At 38.9% G+C, this 16,416-nt stretch overlaps 1 long non-coding RNA gene across 1 annotated transcript in view; it reads left to right on the forward strand.

Annotated features, from left to right (window-relative positions):
- Positions 1-878: 878 nt before the first annotated feature.
- Positions 879-16,416, forward strand: part of LOC121107366 — a 56,304-nt gene continuing 40,766 nt past the window's right edge. Inside the window, exons 1-2 of the long non-coding RNA XR_005841390.2 lie at positions 879-1,087; positions 4,926-5,108. This is a non-coding gene — a long non-coding RNA (uncharacterized LOC121107366). The remainder of the gene's footprint in view (positions 1,088-4,925; positions 5,109-16,416) is intronic.

Consider the following 16,416-nt stretch of genomic DNA (forward strand, 5'->3'; position numbering starts at 1 on the left):
AATACTCATAAAGTGGGAAACAAATGGCTTTTTAAAAGAAATTTGCAACATGTAAGGAAATAAACTGATACAATTTAAAAACCATAGCAAGGTAGGATTTTGTTCCTTCCTCTTTCTAATTATCTTTTTTACTGTCTAAGTTAAATTTTAACAAGTAATTTAGTAAAGCACCGGTATTTTATTCATTACTGCATTATGATCCTATCACCAGTGTTACATTTGTTATTGTTGTTATTACTATTATTATTATTATATTCCTTTATCTTCATGACCACGCAGTGCAGCTTCTGGAAAATACTAGAATGCTAGTGTTGCACCACCAGCAAAATTTATACATGGAACTGTGACTAAAGTCTAAAGAATTTATCTCTGCACCATGTAACTCTTTAACATCAGTTGCTTGTCTACTTCATGTTGCAATTTTATTTCTGCCCGCTAATAACTTAAAACTGGTTTCTACTAACATCATTAAATGCATACTGAATTATGCAGCTGGTATCTGAGATCACCTGCATTCTCACTTTATTTCACTGGTTCTTCTGACAACATCAACATATTTCCAAGGAGGAAGTGTAAAATATTTCCTTATAAACTCCATTGGAATGTTCTCTAATGTAGATAATGAAAGAAGGGGAAAACATTTTCATACTACATAAGAACATTTATAAGAATGTATCTGGACAGTAATACAGAAGAAAGAATGAAACCACTAAAATACAAGACTTAATAATATCAGAATTGGAATTTAGTTTTGAAAAAGTGTTTTTCAGTCTCCTGGTATCAGAAAATAGTTACCAAGCAACAACACAGATATTGGTAATGTGGGCAGAGCTACTCCAATAAAAAATATTCAAACCACTGTCATTATCAGGGGAGATATGTTATTGCTGGATTCATAACGTTTAGTATCCAGACATTTTCATGTTCTACACTATGAGATAAAATCTGCTTTTCCTGAAGAAGGTGCCCTTACATTACTTCTGTAAGCTAGATTAAGCTTGCAGGTACAAGTCACCATCTGCCATAGTTCCACCTGTATTTTGCCTGCATTAGTAGAGGACACAAACCACTGAAGGGGAGATAGATGGTGAGTACACACAGCTTGTGTCAGAAAAGGAAGAGGCTTTTTTTTCTTTGTTTGTTTTTGTTCTTGTTTTGTTTTGTTTTTTTTCCGAGAATGCTTTCACAATGATTGGCACAGGATTTTGTCAAGAGCCTGTTGAATTGTCCAGTTACTCCTCGGGAAAATAGCAAATAAGTGGATTAGATACAGAATTACCTCCTTTTACTTAGAGGCATCTACATTCTGGAAGAAGCAGGGTAGGTAGCAAAATTGCTAAGGGTGTGTGTTGTAACCTGGATGCAGTGTGGAAAAGAGTCATGATGCAGAGCCAGGGATTACTGTTCCCGTGCTGTGTGGCTTTGAGCAGATTCACCCAACGTGCTGCAGATTGGGTCAAATTACTGGGAAAGAACAATAGTTCTTCAGGTTCGCTGCAAAACATTCCAGAGCTCCTGAAAGCAGAGAGCTGAACTAATTGCCTCCTCCAGCCCTCAGAAAATAACCCTTACCTCTATTTGATATAGATGTCTTCATTGGAACCCAGCTGGTCAGAACAACAGACTTTCTTTTCAATACTGTAGTGAGCAACAGCATACAGGGGAAACACTCTAGGCAGACAGTGATGATAGTTCCAGCACAACCCAACCACATCAATTAGTGTGGTCCCAATAAGTCCAGCCTAAGGAAAATCCATGGCAGCTCTTTTGGAAAGGAGATATGATTCTAAAACAAATGATATAGGTGTTTGTTTCCAAATTCCTCATAAAGAGGTAAAAAGTGAGACTTTGCATGTTCTTGTGAAGGAGCACAGTTAAATACAAATTACCAAATTCTCTTCCAGGATTAAAAAGGACAGTGAGGCCCTGCAAATTTTGCGTGCCCGCTTAGTCCAGATGGGGAAATGGTTCTGAGATCTGTGATAGAAGGAAGATGAAGTGAGAGGAATTCAGGGAAGAGCTGTACTAAATTGATAGCTGTTTGGAAGGTCTGATTTACAGCAATCATACCCTATCTTCTCAACCTGTGTGTCGAATATGTTGTTCAAAAGTGGGGGGTAGAGGGGTCTGAACAACTCTCTGCACTTCTCTGAGCAGCAAAAGGAGAGCATTAACTTGTGGAGCACCCTATTCCCATCTGTTGCCTGACCCTGTAGAAGTCAGTATCTGTTGCAAATCAGAAAAGCTTGGGCTGAATCAGCAAGTTGGTACTAGCTGTCAGTTCTCAGCTTCTGGGGCAGGCAGCCATGAAAGTCAGGAGGAGGAGGGAGTATCTTTGCTGCATGCATTACCCAGATTCAAGCACAGCAAATGAAGCAGCCCAGGCTGCTCTATTAATTTATGTAGTACAAAAGAGCTGCAGGCAGGAAAGGAATATTTGCTTTCCAGCCCCTCTCACCTGTGTGGGTGAAGAAAACTGGCAAAGCCCGATACCTTTCTGTCCCTGTTTTAAATTTGGGCTGAAAGAGATGCTTTGAGAACTTCTTTTCAAAGGATAGCAACACCTTTCATTCTTAATGCAAATGCCTGCAAGGGCCCCAGTTTAGATCTTCAAGGGCCCCATGCTGTTAGCAATTAAAAGGTTCTGATAAACATGAAGGTGATCACTTATCACAGCCATCTCTCTTCACAGGCCTCGGTAAGTGTATCCCTCTTAGAGGATGATAAACACGCTAAGCTGCTGATTACAATTTTTAAAGGCAAACCCAGTGACAGAAAAAGCCATACTGCTGATCTTATCTTGTAAAGAAGCTACATGTTGTATGTGCCTATCTGCTTATAGTGTAGATAGAAAATTATTTGTTGCAGTATTTGTAGCCAACTTAATTTAAGATGAAAAATCAGTGAGGGGGTGAGGGAGGCAGGACCCGCTCCATTTGCAGCTCTTAAAAATAGCGTGAGAAGCCAGAAACTCATATAAAACGGAGTTAGCCATCATCCACACACAGTGCATTTCCAAACAGAAGATATTTACAGTACTTCTCAATTATGTTCAGTTCACTGCAGCAGGTGACCCCAATTTCTTTGAAAAATCTTTATAACAGTTCTTTTCAGAAAACCTGCATGGGGTTCTGAGAATAAAAGTCAAGGCCATGGAGTTACACTTACTTGGGCTTCCTTTAAATAAAAGTGTGTGTATGACACGACCAGGGAGGTAGCTGGAGGACAAAGATGTGACACCTGCGTGTCAGCATTAAAAGCTGATGGCAAGGCAAGTTGAAGATTACCAAAATGAAATTTTGAGATGTCTGTTGCATTATCCACCCAGGAAGCCTACACTGTGCCTTTACTTCTTTCTCTGATTGCTCCCATACCTCTGTGGCTGCAGTGGGTTGGCACAGCCAGCATTGGAGATGTTGAACCAGGTGGCTCAAAAGACTTCACATATGGCATAGAGACCCATGATTGTCCCAATGGCAGTGACTAGGCCCTGTGGCTCTTATCCTGGATGTTTTGGCTCCTGCCTGGCCAGTCTATATTTGACGCGTAACCTAGTAGACGTGTGCCTCCATGTGGTATGGTCCTTGACATGGGTTGAGCTGTAACAGCATGGGTTTTGTTCTGTCTGTGTTGACTGGGCATTTTTTAGCTGCACATCTAAGACTGGGCTCACTAAATCTTCCTGGGCTTTTTCATCCCAATGCAATTTACAACTTGACTGGTTTTAATTAATATTTATCTTAGTGGTAACGTAACACAAATGACACAAAGTAACACAGAGGGTGCAAATGAAATTTGCTGATGACACTGTGAGGAGATACCAGAGTAAAGAGCATCAGGCTGTCATGGGGGGAGAACTTCATGACCTCAGGGGAAAGGCTAATAGAAATGGAATTAAATTTTATAGCCATTAGTATAAATGGTCTTGGGTTTGGGGACTATTACCACTTTTTTTCTTTTTACTGGGACTTCATTAGCTAGGGATGACTAGTACTGAGAAGGATTTGGGTGTATTGGTCATGGGACAACTGAGAGCCACCAGTGCTGTGAAAAGGCAATGGCAATCCAAAAATGTCTCTGATGGAGTATTTTCAAGAGACCTCATGCCACTTTACAAGGTACTGCTGAGATCTCATATGCAATACTGTCTCCAATTTTAATCAGGCAGATCTAAGAAAGATGAATTAAAATGTGAGCAGTTTTCAGGGGAAGGCTAGGAGGTATCTGAAATTTGAGAAAAAAAGAGGTTGAAAATCACCACACTAGAGGAAAAAATCAAGCTGAGTTGGAGTTTGTCTTATTCGTTACTGCAACTCTCTCTTTTTTTTATCTTGCTCTAGTGCTGGACATATAAATGCTAGATTAACAAATTTGTTTTACAACAGAGAATGTCTCCTCTATCAGTTTGCAATAAAAAAAAATGTGAGTTGCTTTGAGCTGAAATGACCTATTTAAATTGGATTCTGAAGTTATAGTTTAGCCATCAGCTTGAAGTTTGTTGCAACATGGGCCTGAGAACCTGAAATTATTTCCTGTGGTCCATAAATCGCTTTATGGAATTTGGAAGAGTGCACAGGAATGACTCCCAAGCCAGCAGAATTTAATGAAAATGGAAGAAAAAAAGATGGAAAAAAAATAAAAAAAAGGAGAATTTATGTATTTTTATAGCATCCTGAATTCATTGTTACAGCTACTAGAATATATACTATTCTTATACAACCATGAGTGTATGTCATCATCCTTGTTATCCTACCACATGCTTTCTGGCTAATTTATCCTGTTTTCACTGCTCTACACTTGAATGCCACCTGTGTGGTATGGCAGGATCATGTTATGTGACCTGAAGCTGGAACAAAGCATCTTGGCCATAAACTCAAAACAAGCAGGAGTCAACATTTCACAACTGTTTTCTCTTTCACCCTTAGTCCTGGGTTTCTCTGGGGGCCTGGAGCTGAGGGATGGCATAGTGTGGACAATCAGCGGTGCCCAGATCACACCCCAGCTGCCCTGTTGTCAGTGCAGGACTTGGACCACTCATGACAATGCCATCCATCCTTGTCCTGATGGCATTCAGCTCCTTCAGAGATGACCTGGAGACATGTCAGTGGGTGAGTGGATGATCACATCTTTCACTCTGTTACGACCAGGGAGCTGGAGGGAACTGAATAGTTGCTGTTGACTCAGTGTTATTTCCTGAAATTTTCGATCATTTTCCATGAATGGGATGAGAACGGACAGCCTCTAAGGATGGTTGCACTGGTTTTCTTTATTGTAGCTGTGAATTTGTAAAAGTGATTTTTTACTTTTTGCTTAGAGATTTTATGCTCAATTCTAACAACTACTACACTTCCTCCTGTTTTTTTTTTTTTTTTTTAGTCTGTCTGTTTACAATAAGATAAGCATAAGCAGTGGATGTTAACTTCAAGAAAATTGTCACATTTTCTTTGAAGTTGTTTGATTCCCCCAGGTTTATGTCTTCCCTTTCAAGCCATAAGCCTTGAACATTAGCGATCTTGTGAGATGCATTACAGTTACCTGTTCTTCTCTCATATTACCAGTATACTCTGATTTAGGCAATGAAATACTGCTTAATGGAAAGGTTAGATGAATTAAAGTTCTGAAGTACTGTTTTATTAAATAAGTAATATGGAACAAACACTTTCCTAGAGGCATCTCAGGGCAGGAAGCATGCTACAGACTACAAGTTACTACTCTGTATGCTGCTCTCCTCTGCCCCTTTTGAGGAGACTCAGAGTCTCCTTATTCACAAAACCTGAAGTGCATCAGGTACTTGACTAAAATTTGATTATTTTGGTTGTGGGACAGGTATAAGTGTGATCATGTATAAGAAGAATCTCCATACAGTATAGGATATAACACAGGCATCATTCTCTGTCTTGTCACCTGCCCAAATTCTCATCCAGCATTACTGGATGTTGTGGAGGTGTAAGATTACCTGTATTTTTACCAGTTAACAGATGTTCTAGGGGAGATTCAGGTTGGATATTAGGAAAAATTTGTACTCATAAAGAGCAGCGAGGCATTGGCACAGGCTTCCCAGGGAGGTAGTGGAGTCACTATCCCTGGAGGTGTTCAAGAGCTGTGTGGCTGTGGCACTGAGGGATGTGGTCAGTGGGCATGGCGGGGATGGGTTGGTGATTGGGCTGAGAGATCTTAGTGGTCTTTTCTGACCTTAATGATTATATGATTCTATTCTATGATATCCTGTTCTACAATGAAGGATGGAGGATGATCAGACAATCCACCCATATCTCCATGTGGGGCACAAGCCATATCTTAGTCAAAACGTTACACTTCACCTGCCAAAGCCAACAACATCACTGCTTGTTTGAGCAGAAAAAAAGTTGCCACAGATTAGCTAGGTGATGCAAAGAAATATTTGCACTGAGCATCAGTGTGCATAAGTCAAGGAACCACCTGCTGCAACCTTTTGTAAAATATGTTTTGAGACTAAAACACCAAATGGTATACAGATGCTAATCAGCTAAAACCATCAATATCTGTTTTCTGAGCTCAGATTCAGCACAGTATCTTGGATACAGCACAGACTGACTGACAATATTATTGTCAAGACGAGAAACTATCAGGTCATGCTTTAATTCTTCTCAGTTGTCCAGGGAGTTTACTTAATCTCCACTGCAAAGGGAGGATTCACAGATATATCTAGCTGAGGCAGAAGGTATGTTGTAAAGGCGTATTTAATGGCATGTTGTTAAGATTTTATCCTGCCTGCATGTGAGCTTGGAATTATGGAAGGTGCAACCATTCTTCTGCCACAGCAAAGAAGATTTTTTTTTAACATAGTTTGCGGTCTGTAATACATAATCTTTACTGCAGATATCATCCTGAAGATTACAGGTTTTATATATTTCTAGGTCAATTTTAACTCCTACGTTATAGCCTGTGAAAATACCTATATGCACTTTTGTATGTCAGCCAAGGGTGTTTGTACTTGCAGAAGTACCTACTTTTTGTCCCATTGCTTCAGGAGCATCAGGAGCCTTTATATAGTGTTCAAATCTGAGGCTTCCCTGTATGAACCATCCTCAGACTGTCTACCAAGACATGGTTCCCTCTTGAGAAGTACCGAGAATTGATTAGGATTGAGAATGGTTTTGTTGTCTCTGCCAGCTTTGTGCAGTTCAGACACTATCCTGGTATTGAGCTGTGAGATTTTGAAAGATTCAGCCTCAAATTGAAAAACTTGGCTATTGATATTAAGAGAACTGCAGATACTTTTGGAGGTTTACACCAACTACAAAAAAAGCAGGTAGTTTTTACTAGTTAGTTATGTAGAAGATTCCTGCAGGAATGCTGCTAGTTCTTTTGCAGAAAAAAAGTTGCTCTCAGTATTGAAAATGGAACCCTGTTTTGTGCAGATTTGTCATCCTGTGCACAAGTAGGATGGTCTGGTGCAATTTAAAACTTCTTAGAAGAATGACTTCTTTGCTGGTTTTGTTCTTTGTTATGCTGGTCTATGACAGAAGCTCATGGGCATTTCTGTCCTAAAATGCAACTAATAACAAATGTTAAAACATACTTGAAAATCTCTTTTTGCGGTGTTGTATTCTGGCTCAACTATTTCTGTTTCCTCAAATATCCTTCACTTCTGCCACAATGCTATGTAGGAGCTGTTGGTTCTCATCTTAGCTACAAGTTATTTCAAATTCTTCTGTTATATCAGGTGTAGAGTTTTACCATCTCCTTGAAACTGAAAATAGTGATAATTTGGTAGGAATAAAAAAGGGTTTCAGGCTCTTTCTATTTGGTGAAAAATGATGGATCAGTCATGCAAGTTGCCAGTAACTTGATTCCGCTATGAGCTGTGAGTGAAACCTGATGTTCAAACACTTGTTATTGATCTGCTGTGGTTTCTCTTCTGATTAAATGCCAGTCATATCCTACTAAAGCTGGACAAATCCAGTGTGTCTTTGTTGTACTGCCTATTGCTCTTCATATAATGTGTTGTCATCACTGCTAAGATTGAAGCACTCATTGTTGCACCCATCCCTTCTGCTGACCCACATCAGTATTGCAAAAAAACATTCTGCTAACAACTAAGTAAAATAAAACCCACATATGTATTGCATATTATTTTCCTTTTGGATAAGGTAAGCAATATAATTATACTCTGCCCTCTGAATGACTTTGATGTTTTGATCTTTCCAGAACCCATCTTTCTGAGAAACATTTTCAGTCTGAGGGTGCAGCTTATGTTTACAGGACTGAGGCAACTGTGAACAAATAAAAACAGCACTACATTAAAACATTAATATTGAATATATCTCTAATTAAAGTGACAGTTAATGCAATATGAAACAGTAGAAGAACCAGAATAGTTACTCAGATAGACTTCACTTACACAAGAAGTAATATCATCAACACCTATAGATGTACACCCCAACTAACTTTGTGATCATAACACTTTTCACAGTGAAGATTTCCATCTGGCTTTAAAAGACAAATAGCTGTTTTCAGGGCTTTTTAAAGAGAATTTAATGGAACAACAAATGCAGGGTTAATATTATTGCTTGATTAATTGCTTCAGTTGCTACTAAATTATATATTTTGAGTGATTATTTTCTTGGGGATTTCTTCCTCAGAAATCCTCAAATTTGGACACTCGCACTAAGGTAGATATAATGGTAAAGTGTAGTCTTTCAGATGTCTTTGAGGAGTTAGACTAGATCACTTTTAAAGGTCCCTTCCAATTCAAATGAGTCAATGATTCTATGATTGTACATCAGTCTAGTTTTGGCTTCTCCCTCCACCACCATCCAAATTATGGCAGGGGTGGCAAAAATCACCATTTCTTGAAGGTTATGAGCATTTTTTATTGTCTAGGCAATGTATAAAATATTTTATACAAAATTTAGGCAAAAATATTTTGCATATTTTTTAAGCCTCTAAGAAAGCATCAAAAGTAGGATGGGCAAGCTGTTGTCACCGCTTCTCAACCACACCAGGACAAAGCCATTGCATACATTTCCTGACTGTATTAATGTCTTTCTTGAAGTATCTATACCATCAAACCAAATTAATCAAGTCAAGTCTCATTAACCCAGTAGCACAGTTACTACTGTAACTTAACTCTGCAGGTGGCTAGCAAAAATTTCAACTACTAGATCTAGATGTACAAAAGAGATAAGTTAGCACATCTCATCCTCTGTTGCTCAATCACAGTTTCTTCTTTTTTAAAATTAAAGAGAACAAAATCAACTCATATTCACAATGTATTTATGTATGTCATGTCACCATCTCAGGCACAAATTAGTTTGCTTACATCTCTGAAAAGACTCCAATCTCAATAATTAGTAAGCAAACCAGGTGAAAATTCAGCACTTACAGACAGCACTCTCATGGGATAGTCAAGCCCAACAAAAGCCAACTGCATTTGAGGAGTACTTTCAGACTACAGCTTTAGAGCTGATTGAGACAAAGTTGTCTCCAATTCTGTATTTGTTAAGCTCTCTACTGTGTAGAAAAAAATAAGTCTACAACTGATGACAGGGCTATCATACTGGCTTGTTTCTCAAATCCTTGTGCTTGAGGAAAAAGGAGAGGACACGACACAGAATACTGTTGACAGTTTTGTTACATAATACTGCAAACACTTTCCCTAGCTTTTGTGCAATCACTTTTGCCTTTAAATGCATGATTTAGCTATGAATGATCACCCTAGCCACTAACACTGCCTTCATAAACTCACTGAAAAGCAAATTAACCTTTTCTCTCCAGAACGATCTCTCCTATTAATATGAAAATCAATTCAATCCTGTTTGCTTTGGTTACCCTGGCCTGACTACACTTCCTGAGCTCAATAGCAACTGTCTAGTTACTCCTTTAAATGAAATTGATTTTAAGAACTAATTAAAAAATCCCTATCATATAGCAAGTGATGATCTGGAAAGCCTTTTATTACTTCATCTGTGGTTTCTAATTGCAAAACATAATATTTAGTTATTTCCCTGACTCTCTCTTCCTGACCTTAGGCTAGATGCACAGGTGGAGGTCACCAGTACAGTTTAATAGGAACTTGAGCTCCTATTCACCTCCTAACTGGTTGCATACCTAGCCCTTAATGTTCCCTGAGATGTCTTTAAGGTTGTTTTTCCACTTCATGCTTTTATCAGGATCAAACTTATTGTTTCAGGTCATAAATATTATTTAGCACCTGTTCGCAAGTGGCATGCATGAAATCATGCTTTCGCAGGCCTTTTATCACTCAGTGAAAAAATCATCCAAAGAAGAAAAGTTCACAGAGATCAAAGGAGCAAAGTTAGTGTGCATTTGAAAAATAGAGGTAATAGAATATGAGTGTTATAAGGGTACGGACATACAAGGTAATGGGAAAGGTTACATAGGATTTTCCTTTGTTCTCACTTTCCTGCTGGCATAGCAGATGCAAAGGAGTATTCTTCTGCTTGCCAGGCCTTGTGTTTCTATACAAAGAATTTCACCACCCTACTTTATGCCATCATATCATCTCTCAGCAACAGGCAAAAACGGTTAGTGGAAAGCCATTTTTTCTTTCTATGATCTCAGATTTTTTTTCAAGACTAAATGATATAGCTTTGGTGCTCCTTCCCACACTGCAATCAATGCAAAATCCTTTTGTGAGAAAACTGCAGAGCAAGAGGCAGATACATGTGTTTTCACTAAGGAACGGGCCTAACAAAATTAAAATGCACGTGGACTTCTGATTGCAGCAAAATAATTAAATCTGCAGTAAAACACTGACTCATATGGTACCTTAGCAAAATGTCAAATTTCATGGTGGCATAGAATCAATTCTGTCCCCGGGCTCTCAGGAGTGTTGTTTTAGGCTCTTTGAAGGAGATTGAAGTATATGTTTTTTAGGACATTTTCAGACACATATAAAAGAGGAAAAGAAGAAAGCTGAGAGCCTGTGGCAAAGGCTGAAGGTTCCTGCAGTAAGAAACAGTGAGGAGAGCTCTGCTGCAGAACTCCTGCCTACCTGCAGGTTCAGGGACAGGATCCAAAGCCACATCCAAAACCACAGCCGCAACTCTGGGACACGCCGACTGATTAGTGTCCTAATTTTGGAGTTGCCAGCACACTGTGTGCAACCTTTTCACATCCTCAGAGATATATGAAAGGCTGATCTGTTTCTTAATGGATCATAGCAAAGCTCACATCATCTAGGACACAGAGAAAAAAAGCTTTCTTCAAACAGCGCTCACAAGATCTGTAGGGTTTTTGTAGGACACATAGAGGACAGAGGTAACAGCTATTTTCTTTTAAAGCACGGCCAAAGGAGGAGGAGGACCCACTTCTTATACAACAGTCTTGTTGTGTGGGCGGACACCTCATGGAAAGGAAGATACGTGCTACTCTCAGCACCATTTCAGTGCTCTATATGCTTTACAGCAAGGAGAAATTAGATAAACAAACTTAAAACTGAGGGATCTTCTTTGCTTTTGGCCCAGTATATCTTCTGCAGCACACTCACCTTCTCTGTTACCCATCATATATTTAACTCTTTCTTACAAAGGGAAACATGAGGTCTCCTCATTCCCTGAGAAGAATTCCTACATTGTAAAGCCTGCAAAATATTGTATGCTGCAGAAGGGGAATTGTCAGAGCTCTCCTCCCAGATCTCAGGGAGTAATTCCCCACTACAATGTACAAGTGTGCTCCCATTGGTTGCAAGCAAAACTCTGCTGCCAAGGACGTGTAGAAATTGTGAGGAGAGACAAGTACATGTGCACATCTGGATCTATTAACCAGAGCTGCTGCACAGGTAGTGCCTCCTATCTTATTATGTTGGCCCATGACATCAGAGGCAGATGTTAGTAGTATGGCAGTAGAGACTGAATCTTCTCACCAGTATTCCATTACATGTTGTTGCCGTGTGACAGATGGCAGCAGAGGGGCAGTCTGATGAAGTGCTATCTGTCATGGAAGTGCACCTGAAGCAAAGATGCGTCACTGAGTTCATACATGTGGAGAATATTGCACCCATTGACATTCATTGAAGCTTGCTGAATGTTTGTGGAGACCAAACAGTGGATGTAAGCACAGTGAGGCAGTAGATGGTGTGTTTCAGTAGTGTGGACAGTGACAGTGGGCCATCTCTGCTGGTGCAGATGTTTATAAGTGTGGCATGCAGGCTCTAGTTCATCACTGGTGAAAACGCACAGCTAATGGTGGTGAGTATTGAAAAAGAGTGTTTTGTAGCAGAGATTTTTCTCTATCAAGTATTGTTACTGTGCTCTGTGTATCTGTTTATTTTCCATGAAAATAAATAGGATACACTGCTTTCAGAGAGAGCTACATAACTGTCACCTGAAAAAACAGCCCATCAATTTGCTGCTTTAAAAAAAATTATTACTTTTTTTTTTCTTCCAGTCTGTACATTTATGAAAGGAACACATAATTCTTTCCAGAAGTATAATTTTAGTATCTGTTACCATATTGCTGGCCTCTTATCTTCTTGTTCTACCACTCGTTACGTGCCCTAGGTCAATGTCACTCTAGCAGCCATATAGAGCAGTACAAGCTTAGCACAAGATTTGAGGTATTATTATGTCTTTATGCTCACTAAGTATGTACTCTGTTCTTCTGAGGTTGTTTAACTGAGCTCCAAAGATGAAACAGTTAATATGGATCAATACAAGTCTGCCAGAGATGAGTCAAATTTGACTCATTGACTCATCATCCCCACAGCCTACAGGATTAAGACGTGGTGTTCATCTCCTTGCTGAAATTCTGTAGCATTATGAGGTTCCTTTCAGGGTTTTCAGACATCTATGATAGCCTTGCTAAAATCAGCTCACTGTGAACCTCTTTTTAAAAACACAACCGGCTTAATTTCTAATTACTTTACTCCAATACAGTCCTATGCTATTAAGAATGCCTGCACATCACCTTTGCCCTCTTAAATAGAAACACGTCCTTCAAGCTTTCAAAGTACTTTGCGTCCCCTGTGTAGAGTGGTAAAGAGGGGGAAATGGAATATATTATGAAATGTCACACAAAGTGCAGATTGGATGAACAATTGGTGAACTAATAATAAGGTTACAACACTATTTCTTCAGAAACCTTTAATTTTGACATCAATAGGCATCATATGTATCTCAGTGTGAAATAACATTATAGCTTTGGTTGGTCTTATGATAGCAATGCTTAGAAAACAAAATAAAGACATCCATGGCACTATTAATGGAACAATTACAGCTGCAGACGAAAATGAACAGAAGTTAGGATAAGAAATGTTACATTAGCTAATATATTTTTTGCTTTTATATTGTCTTCTATGGGAGACTATTGAAGTCTGGATCGAGTTACAAAAGTACTAAATGATTGCTAGCATTACAGTAGGTGCATTAATCTCCCTCTGCCTTTGCAGTCGACGAAGAGGCAAGAGCCTCATTTTGCTGCTTCAGATAGCTCTCTTTCACAAGGTAAAAGTTATCCTGTGTGGATTAACCCTTCTAGCTCCCCATGCATTAATTTGCTGGATAGTTTTATGTTATTACAACTAATCTTCACTATTTCAATTTCTGATATTTTCACTTGGACAGCAAACAGCCTTATTTTGCACTAACACGAGCTCTTGCTCATATCTTTCTGCATTGTTGTTGGTTTGTTTTGTTTATGGCTTTTTGTTTTATTTTGCTTTATTTTGTTTTTGAGAGACAAAGAAGGGGGATATTGTCTGAATTTAATAGCAGTTCAGCTTTATAGGCCTTAGCACAGCACCCATCAATAAAATTAAGCATGTACTTAATTGATTTTTGGAATATGGATGGATTTAAGCACACGCTTAAATGCCTTACTCACTTGAGGCCCTAATGGTCCATGCAAACTTATAAGTTCACATCTCATTGAGACAGATGGAATGCATAATCATAAATTCATCAGGAGAGAAGCTGCTGCTCACGATTTACAGACAGCACCTTTCACTATTGTCCTCCCCCTCTGGCTGGGTTGTCTAGATCTTGCCATAGTAAAACAGCAGCTGCAGAATAATAACTGGTATTTCTCACTCCGATCAGTTCAACAGTTTCAATTTTACCTCACTATTATTATTTGCACTTCTATAACTCCTTCTTCCCAAAGTATTTCATAGCGTGATGTCCGTGAGTTTGCCACAGAGTAATATTTTTCAATGAAAACTTGTAATTTACAAAATTAGCAGAAATCAGGTGGAAGTGAAAAAAAAAATGTAAACAGAAGTATTAGAACCAATGAATCCACCAACTATGTCATGTCCGTAGATTGTCTTTCTTCAGCATGAATTTAAGACAATTTTTGTAATGTTCCAAGGCAATAACTTCCGTCTCTCACAAGACTTGCCTGTATGAAGGGACTCAGCAAAAATACCATATTTTTGGTAATGCCAGCAGAGTCCTAAAGATATTCCTACTGTAAACTGTGTTCTGATAATTTTCAGCACTAGTCCTTTGTGATCTGAACTGATGGTTAAGTGATATCAATCTCCATTGCCATTCTCATTCATGGTTTTACTGTTTGCAACATTCTCCATGCTTATGCTATGTATTAATGGTAGCAAGAAACACGAAATTAAGAGGAAGATCCCCATATGAATACCAAAGTGGTCATTGTATTGATACAGGTGGTTGAGGAGCACTACTTTGTTTCCTCTCCATCTTTCCTGTCAAATATTCTGTGTGACACAGTGACAGGAACAGATTTGTAGCACAGAGCTGCTAATGCAGACGGGTCCGTTCTGGATGTTCTGCTCCCAAATGTAATTCAGTACAGCTGCTCTTCTGCATATTCTGGGATGCTGCATGAGGAGTCATAAAAATCATGGTCCTTGTGCTGGGAATGCTGTGACAAGAAGTTTGAAGGTAGGAACTTATAAGTGTCTTAAAAACTCCTTGTTTTATCCTTATTTATTCTCATTCATCTAGCCAATTTATATTGTTTTTTGCTTGGACAAATTTGTTGCAATGGCTAGTGCTGAATACAATCCAGCAAGCTGCTAACTAAGCGCTGAAACAAAACTTTCCATGAGCAGCAACCCAGCAAAGACCACCGAGATACAGATTGAGTCTTGGTTGTCTATGTGATTTTCTAGTATCTGATGACTGAGGTTATGATTCAGTAAGAAATCAGTTTATTCTATGATGTCTTATTCCTGTGTCAACCAGAAAAAAATGTGGAAAATGATTAAAAAGCTTTTTTCGGAAGGAAGGGGGAATGGGCAAAAGTACAGTATTTGAATAAAAACCACAATCCCACATGCCATTCCTTAGGAAATAAGCTACAACATTTCATTAAATCTAATGGTGGTGAATGTGGGCTAGATAAATCCAGCAATAAGGTTTGAACATGTGATATTTTTTAAAGTAGAGCACACATAACAGTCCCAACGGTGGTTGTCTTTGATTACACAGGCTTTGCATTTACTAACTTTTTCTTCTCTATGTATATCACAGATTCTAGTTTTGTTCTGAAGCATGTTAGATGATGGAATTAAAATAGCTAGAGACTAAATGAGCATGAAGCACGTCTGGAGAGGTGAGAGTCAGAAAATGTAATTCCTTGTCCTTTATGACTAATTCCCCTAACCTGTAAAACTGATGTTACATAACTATTTTGTTATAACTACAATATAAAATTTTGCAGTAGATGACAAAAGAAAGCAAGGTACGTAAGTACAAAATTACTTACAGTGCTGAAATTCATGTTTACAGTAAAAGCCTAAAGAAGATAAGTCTGTTTCATATCTTTATGAAAGGTGAAAAGATATACAGGAAACCACTGCGATTATGTTGATCTGTAATGCAGTGTTGACAATTCTGGTAACAGGCCATAAGATCTGCAGCAAGCTTGCAGGATGACAGGACTTGCTCCATCTGAACTTCCCTTGACCTTATGCAGCCTTGTGTTAGTTGGGTTAGTTGTGCCAGCAATTTCTCATACTGATTAGGACTTCATGTCTAGCTTGTACTGGTGTTCTCTGTGTGGTACTGTCCCTGTTTCATCACTCTAGCAGAGCAATATAGTACAGAGAAACAACAGCCTGGCAAGGTAATGGTGGCCTGGAGAAGGGTGCAGGGTGAAGGAGAACAGGCATGGGGTGATAAGATGTAAGACACAGGTCTGGCATCAGAGAACCTTTGGCTATAAACAACTCACATGTGATGAGTTAAGGAAATGCAGACCTAAAGACAGACAAAAGGTTTTTAGGATTGCAAAGCAAACAGAAACTAGTGTTTAGTGTGTACAAATCGACTTTATACAGTAAGTTTAGGTATAAAGAGTTGCAGACTAATGAAATAAAGCTAGGTGTAAGTGTGTGTTAGGAAACAAGAAAGTGAAGCTCAGTAAAGACATGAGCATGATATTTTGGCAGAAGACTCTAAATGCTGGTAACTCGCCAGTAACACCAACACCGGG

This window comes from Gallus gallus, chromosome 1 (assembly GCF_016699485.2).
Source record: "Gallus gallus isolate bGalGal1 chromosome 1, bGalGal1.mat.broiler.GRCg7b, whole genome shotgun sequence".
NCBI lineage: Eukaryota > Metazoa > Chordata > Aves > Galliformes > Phasianidae > Gallus > Gallus gallus.